Raw genomic sequence first — 11,406 nt, 5'->3', positions numbered from 1 at the left:
ATTCTGATGATCAGAAGATCGGAAGGTTGGCAGTTCGAGGCCCAAATATTGCATGATGGGGTCACTAGTCCCAGCTTCTGCCAACCTAGCAGTTCAAAAATATGCAAATGCAAGTAGATAGATAAGTACCACTTCTCAGTGGGAAGGTAACAACATTTGGTGCAGTCATGCTGACCACTTGACCACCAGAGCAGTCCTGGGTCAATGCTGGCTGTTCAACTTAGAAACTGAAATGATCACTGCCCCCTAGTCAGTAACGACTAGACATTCGTGTCAAGGGATTATCTTTACCTTTATTTCAATTGTCTAGTTTTCTAGCGTGAATTCTTGTAGATCTTCCATGATCATTATTTTTTGCTTTTTAATGTTCAGCATTGATCCAATGATGGCACTTCTCTCCTTGACTTATTCAGTAATTGTTCCAGGTCTTTGTTTCTGCTAGTATTATTGTGTCAGACCATAGCCTAGTTTAAAGTACAGTTTACAAAAAGAGCTCAGAAAGATGTAGGGATCAGCACTAGGCAAACATACCAACTAGAAAAAACAGAACATTACACAGAGACTTAATCTATCCTTTTTGAAGCCACCAAGATCACACTACAGTAATTAAAGCAACATTGTCTTCAGCCTTAATACAGAAGATTTGGTTTGCATGCAAAACTTTAATTGAGTATTGCTGGGCCACACTTTCCAGCAACAGCTTATGTGCTGAATACAAGTAAATCTAAAAACCACAAAAGAATTATCTTTATTAGCCAATCAAAGTGCACAAATTGCATCATGCAAGCTTTCAAAAATTCACTGGTTTCTTCATTGGGCAAATATATTGAAAACCATTTGTTGTTGTTGTTGCTATTGTTAACTGCTCTCAAGTTGATGTTGATCCATGGTGACCCTGTAGATATCTCCAAGACCCCCTGTCCTCCATTGCTCTGCTTAGTTCCTGTAAATTCATACCTCTTTAACATGTCCATGTTGCATGTGACCTTCTTCTCTTTCTACTCCCCTCCACCTTTCCTAGTCATTATTATTTTCTCCAATAAGTCATCCTTTCTCACGATGTGCTCAAAGTATGAAAGCCTCAGTTTAGTCTTCCTGGCTTCCAGGGAGATTTCTGACTTGATCTGCTCTAGAAGCCATTTGTTTGTCTTTTTGGCTGTTCATGGACCCTCAGCACTCTTCCCCAGCACCACATCTCAAATGCATTGATTTTCTACCTATCCGCTTTCTTCACTGTCCAGCTCTCACATACATGGTAATAGGGAACACAATGGCCTAACTTTTATTCTAACTTTTGCACCCAGTTGTATATCTTTACATTTTAGGTTCTTTTCTAGTTCTTTCATAGCTGCCCTTGAGAGAAAAAAAGGTAAACTGTTAGTCACAGGCCTATATTTTGTCTCAGAAGTTACTTTTATTGTCAGTTAAGATGGTCTGGAGGGATGTCAATGCAGGCAGAGGCCACCTCCTTTCCTGGCAGGGTCACCAGATGTCCTCCTTTTCCAGGACATATACTATATATCCTTCTGTCCAGGAGGAATTTCAAAATGTCCTCCATTTGGACCATGACTAAGAAGCATAAATTTACATTAGTGTTTTTAGCTTTTATTTTGTAATGTTCTACATTTTCTTGAATGTTGTACATTTTGAGGTGCCTTGCCCTTATTTGCGGTTATGACATCACTCAGATGTCAAAGGACAATAAAAGACAGGTAATAAAATTCTATTAGCAACAGAAAATTAACTTCCCTTGAGATTCAAGTTGCCCTTGTCCTGTGAGAGCTGGCCCTTTCAGAGAAAACTGAATTTCTCAAGAACTCTCTGCACATCTGGAAAAACATTTAAGTACTCAGTAGGTAAAAGCTGCCAACTGTACTCCAAATAAAAGAGTTCAACCTTTCTTAGAGGTTCAGAAGATACCCAAACAGAGCTTGGGCCTTTAGAGAATTACTTCAATATGGCAGTCCTGCTCACTAGAATACACATTAGCTCCTTGCATGCACCAGCTAAACCAGAGTCCACGTACAAAATATAACTGTACAGAAACAGTCCTTGTGCTTTCATATTGGGACAGTAATGTAGAAGTAGCAGCCTCGTCAAACCAAAAGGAAATTCCTGGTACTACACATATCTTGAGTTCAATTCTAAGAAGCATTTCTCCCAGGACTTCTCATTCATCATGAGACCTAGGAAATGGCACACCAAAAGCTGCTTTGGAGCCTTCTTATTATATGGAATACCCTTGTTCTATGTGTGCTTTCTGATGCCAAAATAGCATCCAATGTTTAAGCAAACAAATATTTAAGAAACAATAGCCAATATGACAATAACAGAGGGTTTTTTTCCCTTCAATTTTGAGGCATCCACATCAAATTAAGAGCAAAAAATATGCTACATTGTTTGGAAAGTAATTACTACAGTCCCCCCCCCCCCAACACACACATACAAATATGTCTCAGATTTTTTTTGTGGGTTTTTTGGGCTATGTGGCCATGTTCTGGAAGAGTTTATTTCTGACATTTCATCAGCAGCTGCCTGAGGCCTTGTCATTCAACAACAGATCAACACAGAGATTAACATGTAAATCACTTCCTCTCAACCAAGGGCCACACAGTGTGTGTGTGTGTGTGTGTGTGTGTGTGTGTGTGTGTATATATATATATCCCATTAACTTCCATGCCAGCATTCTCTGAAGATGCCAATCACAGATGTTGGGAAAACATCAGAAATAAACTCTTCCAGAACACAGCCACATAGCCTGAAAAACCCACAAAAACTGTGGATGCCAGCTGTGAAAGCCTTCGGCTTCACATGTCTCAGATTTCTTTTTGTTAATTCCATATCTACAGTGTTTACTACCGTCTTTGTACAGTACTGTGCTGTCTTATAAAATGTAGACTATTAACTAGTATCTAAGTCAGTTCCAAGTCAGAAATGTCTGCTCTCTGAACCAAAAGTTGTTGAATCAATTTCACTTTCTGTAAGGCAGCCCCACAATGCCCTGGGAGAGTTGGCAGGTACAGTCAAGCCAATGAATTAGATGGATGTATTTGTTTTTTACCATTATGTGCAGCACTAAATCTCCATTTTATGTCAAGTGTATTTAGATGAGTAGCTATCTTTTCACATCTTACACACACACACACACACACACACATTTTAAATAATAATAAGTGATCCCATCTTTTCAACTCTCACCTTCTCCCCTGGTGCTTTGGAAAAAATTCTCCCAGCCTCCCTTATCTTCCTTTCTTTCTTAGTCCATCCTGTCCATTCAGATTGCAGCTCAGATTGTCTAATATTCCCTTCCTCAACTTTATCAGGGTAAGATCTCAGCCAAGGCTTTCAGTCAATATAATACTGAGGCAGTAAAACAAAACTGTGTCTTGCAGATTTCCTTGACTTGAATCTGCAGCCTAGAGTTTCCTCTTCTCTAGCTTTTCTTGAAAGGAAAGTCTAATTCTGGCAGAAATCTAACCCTAAATTGACAATTTTAATTTTTCCTATTTCATCCTTCCCCTTACTGGGCCTCAAGTTCATGATACAATGGGTGAAGATAACAAGGCTACCTCTGGCTTTGAAATCGATGACTTGGAATTTACCTGATGTTCAGCGTGGTTAGATCCTACATCTCGGAGTGTGTGTGTGTGTGTGTGTGTGTGTGTGTGTGTGTACACTTGCTGATTTATGACAAACCCATGAATTTCATAATTTTTTTTAAAATAAAGGATACGCAGAGATGGTTTGTCACTACTTTCCTCTGAAATATAGCTTACAACACCTTGTAATGGCTTTGTAGTCACTCTTCCAAGTGCTAACCAGGCCAGACCCTTCTTTGAGGATGAGCAGAGCAGCAGGAAAATTGAGCTGATACTGATTTTTACAAAAGCAGGTGGAAGCCCTGCCATCCACACAGCCAGTTCCGAGGTGCAACTAAACACCCATGACATCAAGCTGCATCACTCAGTTATTTTTTTCTGCGTCCCCACCATGCATGTGCACCACTGCACAAACACACCACCTGTGACCCCCAATTACCTCCTCCTGCATAGCTGCATCCCATTGGAAACACTGTGTTACTGACCACACAGTCTCATGTGCAATACACTGCCTGTTCGGTGCATTGGTGCAACCAGTGACACACTAGCAAAGCCCATTCATGGGTGCCCCCCTTCCCCCCTTGCCCCCTGGACTGTCCGGTTTATGTATGTGGTAATTACATCCACTGCATTATTGGCAACTTGCCATGTTTGTCATACTTTCATGTTATTGCTTTCCCGCATTCCCACACTTGCATTATTTATATGCACATGTGATGATGTGCATTTTCTGCATTGAGGCAGAGTAGCAGAGCTTCTTTTTGCTCCAGTTTTAAGCCCTGGAGTGTGGGTCAGTTTCCACTCAGTTTTGCATCATACATCTTCTAAACAGCTTGGCTTTAAGTTGGTTTGAAGCTACTTTATTTTGCCAGTACCCCTTAGCTTCCAAGATCAGTTACGACACAGTGCCTACAGGATATTTTTGCACCCTTGCATCCCTTTTTGCATGCGTATGTGCCGTCAGGTCATTGGCTGACTTATGGGAAGTCCATTAATTTCACAGGGTTTTTTTAAACAAGGAATACTCAGGAGGTGGTTTTGCTGGTTCCTTCCCTGAAATGTAGCGAATCACCTGGTATTTGTTGGTGGTCTCCCATCCAAGTACAAACCAATACTGATCCTGCTTAGCTTCCAAGATCTGACCAGATCTGGGGCCTTTGGGATATTTAGGCAAGTCATTCTTTTAGTGTAGCAGAAAGAACCCAAGATTGGAGCAATAAATGTTCACCATCTGTCAATCAGTGGCTGGAGAATCTCTATATGTGCATGTACATGCATTTTACAGACAACAAATCTGATCTCTCCTTTTTGGTGGACACATAGTTCTGTGTTAATGTATATGTCTAAGGTATGGCTATATGTTACATACACTACCGTTCGTTTGTTTCGCTCCTTTTTCTTTTGTATTTTTTGTAGAAGAAAAAGAGTATTTTAAAAAAAAGGCATCCCTTTCTGTTGTTTATAACTTCACTTTGCTTGAATAAACCTTCTGATCCATTTCCAAATTCTGTTTTCACACAAACATGACAACATACTCAAATCACAGAGACAATGCTTCCTGTTAAGGACACAGAGGCAGTGCTTCCTGTTAAGCAACATACATTTCTTCTCCACAGGAAACTTCCATTATTTCTATCAACAAGACTACAAGGTTATCAGTATTATTTTTTCAGTGGTGTTGCGGAAATGTGATGCACACCTCAGTTCCAGAGTTAAGAACCAAGTTTAAGACTAAGCAGACAATATTTGGAGTGAAATGCCTCAGGAGAGCCAAAAAAATCACAGCCATATGTAAGGAAGAAAATGAGTTGTTTTTTAAAAGCTCCTTAAGGAAAATATTATCTGCATTTTTAGCCATATACAAAATGATGTATCATATTCCATTTCCCCCCTAATTATTTTAGAAGCAAACAGAACAAGTCAAACAGGTGAGATGGAAGTGAAAACACAAAGGTAGTAATATACCATCAAAATTATTATTTCTGATTAATTGGAGATTGAATTACAACTTCATATTTATATAGGGGCTTTCAGATTTATTGTGTTATTACTGTACTTGAATAACTTTCTTCTTGTCAGGCCGATTGCATGTTAATAACCCAGAATAACTGGCAGATTATTCTTAATGGGAAGGAATGCTTGGAAGACATTTGAAAAGAAAAACCCATCAACTCTTAGAGAAGGTGACAGGCCCCATTCTCCCCTGACTTGTAAGGGCAGCAAAATGATAAAGGGTGTGTGAGAAAGGAGAATTTAGAACAAAGACAAAGAAGCAAAAGCAAATAACTCATATACAGGCATTTATTATTTAACAAAGTCTCTGACAAAGATGCTTCTTTTTACAAAGTCATTTTATGCCTTCCTGGGGCTTCTTTTCCTCCCTGTCCTCTGTGTAGCTTGAGTATTTTTTTTTTAAGAGCAACATCAGCACTGGGAAGATGGTGGAGGAAGGTTAGAGACACACACGTTTCTGGTGTCAAATTGCAGCAGTGTGCCTATAATAAACAATACAGTCAAGTAAAGTTTGAGCTGAGAAAGTATGTGATTCTGCTCTAGTTGGTCTTACTGTAGCAGCATGTGCCTGCCTACAACCGGCAAAGTAAACATTATCCCTTACTGAGCATGCATGAACAGGAAAACAGAGAGAAGTGTAGAAAGCAGCTAGGTCTGTCTCACCAACTATTGCCAGCATATTTTAAAAAAGCAAATATGTGTGTGTCGGCCCAGAGGTGGAGGGGGGGGCATCTTGGCCTCAGAGAAACAAAAGAGGAGACAGTATCTGCTGAACTTAATCTCCTCCCCCACTGTCATGCCCTCTTCTTTATGTCCTGTCTTTTTTAGATTACAAGCCTGAGGACAGGGAACTGTCAAATTAACAATTTGTAAACCACTCTGAGAGCCTTTTTGGCTGAAGAGTAAAATTTAAATACTCTAAATAAATAAATGATCTATAAATTTGCTCATCTATGTGGAACTCATAAGAAAAATGGAGGCTGTTGAAAGACCAAAAAATCCCTGGATGCATTTTGGAAGAAACTTTGAAGTGGTTTCTAGAAAGTTTAAAAAACTTTTGCTTACCTCTGCAAGGCTTACCTGACCTGCCTGTTTTGTTTCACATGTACATATTGTTAGTCTGGGATGAAAAACATCTGTTGAACAGTTCTATTTTGTAGCGAAGGAACCTATCCCTATTCTTTCTATGTTATTTCTACTTCTGGCATCAAATTTTTTGTTAAAGAAGTAATACCCAGAAACACATCTACTCTGTCAACTGAGTTGTAGTTGGATGTAAGTGGAAAAGTGCTTCTGGATTTATATATCTCTCCTCCCACACCCTTCCTCTGGGAGATCTTCTGCCTGTGAAGTAGGAGATCTACCCTAGTAGAAGAATACAGATTAATTATACCCTACCTATCTATCAGCATCCAAACCAAGAGAGGCAGGGTGGTGTGGAAATTTAACTACGACTCTGGAGACCAGGGGTTGAATCCCTGCTCAGCTAATGAAACCCACTGAGTGACCTTGGGCAAGTCACACAGCCTCAGAGGAAGGCAAAGGCAAACCCCCTCTGAACAAATCTTGCCAAGGAAACCCCACAATGGGTCACCTTAGGGTCGTCATAAGTCAAAAATGGCTTGGAGCATCTCCAGTGCTCATTTTTAAGGTAATCCAAGCCTACGTAGCAACTGCCCCTGGAACCTCTCACCACTTGGGGGAAGACTATAACAAACACTATGCTGGATCAGACCCCAGGCCCACTAGTCTATCATACTGTTCATACTCTGGCCAAATGGATAACCATAGGAAATACACAAGCAGGATGTGAGTGCAACAGCACCCTAGCACATGTATATTCCCTCTTGTATACAATATCCATTGTGACTTGTACTCACTGACAGTCATAACTCTCCATCTATTTGTCCAATTGGCTTTTAGAGCTTTCTAATTTGGCAGCCATCAATACATCTTGCAGCAGCAAATACCAGAGTTTAACTATGAACAGTGAAAAGCGCTTCCTCTTATGTGTCCTGTCCTGAACTTCCCACCTCTTTGCTTCAGCAGCTGATCCTGAGTTCTAGCATTGTAACAGAGAGCAAAGAGGTGAAGTGAGGCAGCCATCAAATTACTCACTTCCGTAGCACTTTTTAAGGTGCAATGCAGCATGAAGATGTCCTCAGCACTACCTCCTCTTGCATAGCTCTCACTGACTTGAAAATGGCTGATGAGGAGACATTCAAATAGATTGCATGCATAATTAACAACACTCTACAGTCTGTGTGCAATCCAGATAAAAATCAATGGGAATTAGTCACACAACTAAGGCCAGAAATCCTACTGAAATCTTGTGATGAACCTGAAGAACCTTACTAGACTTGTGTTCCCACAACAAACTCTATGAATATTAATCTCACTTTACAGGTAGGAACTGAAGCAGAAGCACAGAAATTTACCCAAAGCCATGTAGCAAGTTTCTTTGCTGGATCTTTGCTTGAACCAACATCTTTAGAGAGATGTGGTCCAGTTTTTGGCATTTATGCAATTTTAAACTGTGTACATTTAATATTCATAAGCAACCTTGGAGTGCCAGTGCGGTGTAGTGGTTTGAGTGTTTGAATATGACTGTGAAGATCAGGGTTTTATTCCTGCCCACTGGGTGACCTTGGTGAGTCACACACTCTCAGCCCCAGAAAACCCCATGATAGGTTCTCCTTAGGGCCACTAGAACTTGAAAATGGCTTGAAGGCACACAACAACAAGCAACATAGGGAATTAATCCCAATAATACATCCCAACCTCCCCCCCCCCACGCTCCATGTATGACATAGTAAACACTGAGGCTTACACTACCACCAACATTGACCTCTATGTAGAAATATTATTCTTTTAAAACTTATTCCAAAAAGAAGTGTTTGTCAAAATATCTTCAGCCAATGCCACCTTGATTTTCCCAGAATGCTTCTGGGTTCCAACATAGGCCCAAAAGCATCCTGGGGAAATCAGGATATTGGCAGATACAGCTGCCTTGCTTAACACTTCTCTTTGAAGTGTCAGTCTCCCCATCACTGCATGCTACCACTTTCCTCCCTACTCCATTAAACTCACATGGAAGCCAAAAGGTGACATGGGAGAAGGGGCAGGATTGAAAGCTGATGAATACTGAACTACTGAATGATAAGTGTATGCCCTTCAATTGCATTTTGATAACATAAGAAGAGTCATGCTGGATTGGACCAAAGGCTTGCTTAGTCAAGCATAATCTTCACACAGTGGCCAACCAGAAGTCTATGGGGAAACAGTTGTACCATGCAAGGAATATTATGGTATTCTGTTCATGAACTAGCAGTAAGAAGATGGTCAAATTGTCTGCAATGTCTTAAAAACACATCTCTATCTACATAGCTGTACTGGGGAGATGAGGGATAGGCACACCCACACAGATGGATGAAAACTGAAGGGAAGACCAAGCCAGATAAATGGTTGAGCAATCCAGCACCTGAAATGTAAAATAGGGGAATACTCATCCAACATGCCATTTTGAAGAGGGAAGCATAAAATAATCTGGATAGGAAGAAGTAAGAGTATTCTCACTGGTCATCATTCATCGATTAACCACTATCCTGTAACTACAAAACTATTTCCTCTACGTAGACTGAAGTTTACGAAAGCTCATGCTACCAACTTCTTTCTTTCAGTTAGTCTCAAAGGTGGTACAAGATCTCTCTACATAATTCCTGTATGGCAATCAATTATACAATTAGAAGTGGTGGGATGGGGAGAAATCACATTTTCTCATATCAACGTTAAAGTGCTGGGAAATGTTAACTGCAGTAAAGGAAAAGAGATCTGGATTCCTACTTCAAATGAACAACTCCTGAAATAATGCTTAGAAATGAAGGTTGTTTGGAAAGTTGCTTAAGAGCTCAGCCCTAAAATTTAAGGTCATACCCAAACGAACAGAGTAGTCAGATATGTGAGGAGGTTCACTTCTTGAAAGCTCTCATGCTTTATAAATGCATAAATATATTCCTTGCAAGAAAGATTATCTGAAGTAAAATTATGTTTGGCTCTTCTAGATTTCCCCATTGCTCTGATTTCTAATTACAATTATTCTACCTTGTAAAAGAAGCATCCTGGGAAGAATCAGAGCAGATCCAATTCTGGAAAAAATATTAACAGTAAGTCAGGAGTAAATGTTTATATTCCTCTGTAAAAGTTTCTGTATTCTTGTTCACAGTTTATAAATCTCTTTCAATAAGGACACCATTACAGGTACTGAAGAGCATTGTAAGTGATTATATACTAAGTGCTTTGTGTGTTGGACTAGGACCCTGAAGACCAGGCTTCAAATCTCCTTGGGCAAGCCTTTCTGATTCCTATTCTGTCTTTCAATTCATACATGCTTAACTGCAGCATTAAAAACTAATAAATACTAAAAGGCAGCATATTATAGGTTCAGTACAACAAAAACACTTTTTAAAAAGGACCGGTCTACTACTAGCAAACCTAAAAGCAGCAAAATTTGAAGGGGGATAAAAGGAGGGAAACCTGTTGAAAAATCTCTGAAGACATTCAGAGTAATATCTGCCACAGTCACATTGATTTATATCATTTTCTACTTCCCTGTCACACTTTCAGATTTATAAACAATTCCTTCTAATATCTGCTCCTTAGAAACAAGGGGCTGACACCCCTCAGACTAACTAGCTGGGAATACAGAATCAACAGCCTCCGGGTTACATTGAAAATACAGGCCTTGCGAGTCTCCTAACATGTTTCTAAATGGAAACACCTCATTTATTTGTTCTTTTCTCTAACCACAGCAGATTTACATTTAGGTTTGCTTGACCATCACAGAAAAACAGAGTCTTGACAATCATGGGGGGAAAATGCCAGCCAAAAATTGAGGGTAAGGAGAAAGATTTGTGCAATGTTTGTGTGTGTGGCAACAGAAAAACAGCCGCACTGCCAAGCAGAATTAGCTCAGGGGTGCCTTTCTTTCTTTGCTAAGCCAAGCCATTACAGCTTCTTTGAACTACACGTACATAAAGCTCCAACAGCTAAAAAAGCAGCAAAAGTTCTACCATATCTCACTGCCAGGATTCGTAGAATAAATAAATAGATAAATAAATGAAGGGGGTGGGTGGGGGAAATGCTCCTGCAAAACAGCTCTATGTCAGCAAAGCACAAACATGGGGGTGGGAAGGAAGAGGCGAGAGAAGCCACCCAGAAGATGACCATAAAGTTGTGTTTTCTCGCAGCTGTGTAGTCCTTTCTGCTAGGGGGAGAAAGAGAGAGTCTGGAGGGAGGAGATGTGGGAGTGAGGAGGGGAAGAGAAGGGGAGGCAGCCCTCTGTGTCAGAGCTTTCTCAGAGCTGTACAGGAAATGAGAAGTCAAACAAAGGGCCACTCTGTATTCTGCAGCACAGACACCCTTCAATCCCTGGAGCAAAGTAGTAAAAACTCTTTATGGATGCCCTAAAAACTGCCACCAGCCTCAGACAAAACAACCACACGTCACCCCATGATTCAGCCATTGTCACCATTTGTCTGCCCTCCACGACAACATAGAAAGTGAAGCATGTTGGAGCTAATGGACATTTTCCACATAACACCTCCCAGCAGAAAAATGTTAAACAAAACTCCCTTTCACACAACCAGGTTACCTTTGTAAGCTCTTCCCACACCAAAACACACCCTTTCTCCTGTCTCAGAATGTCACAATGTTTCAAGGAGGGAGGGGAACCTTTCCAAGCTAAAAGATCAAATACTGTTGCAAAATCCCAACTGTAACACAAAGGAAACAAAAT

At 40.3% G+C, this 11,406-nt stretch overlaps 1 protein-coding gene and 1 long non-coding RNA gene across 5 annotated transcripts in view; both read right to left on the bottom strand.

Moving 5' to 3' along the window:
• Positions 1 to 11,406, bottom strand: part of VGLL4 (vestigial like family member 4) — a 149,333-nt gene that overhangs the window by 86,552 nt on the left and 51,375 nt on the right. The window contains exon 1 of one of the 3 annotated variants that reach the window (XM_042452091.1): positions 11,263 to 11,296. The exons of the other annotated variants lie outside the window; for them this stretch is intronic. The gene's annotated coding sequence lies outside the window, so the exon portion shown is untranslated. Of the gene's footprint in view, positions 1 to 11,262; positions 11,297 to 11,406 lie in introns of those variants that run through there. 3 annotated transcript variants of the gene reach the window in all.
• LOC121922531 lies at positions 5,883 to 11,254 on the bottom strand. Of its 2 annotated transcripts, XR_006102181.1 has the most exons (4): positions 11,140 to 11,240; positions 9,714 to 9,757; positions 7,731 to 7,818; positions 5,883 to 6,094 (listed from the first exon to the last, which is right to left on the bottom strand). It is a non-coding gene; the product is annotated as an uncharacterized LOC121922531 (long non-coding RNA). The 2 variants fall into 2 exon arrangements; XR_006102182.1 differs by lacking the exon at positions 9,714 to 9,757 and having other exon boundaries at positions 11,140 to 11,254.

This window comes from Sceloporus undulatus, chromosome 2, assembly GCF_019175285.1.
Source record: "Sceloporus undulatus isolate JIND9_A2432 ecotype Alabama chromosome 2, SceUnd_v1.1, whole genome shotgun sequence".
Classification (NCBI taxonomy): Eukaryota; Metazoa; Chordata; class Lepidosauria; order Squamata; family Phrynosomatidae; genus Sceloporus; species Sceloporus undulatus.
This window is presented reverse-complemented; position numbering and strand designations above follow the sequence as displayed.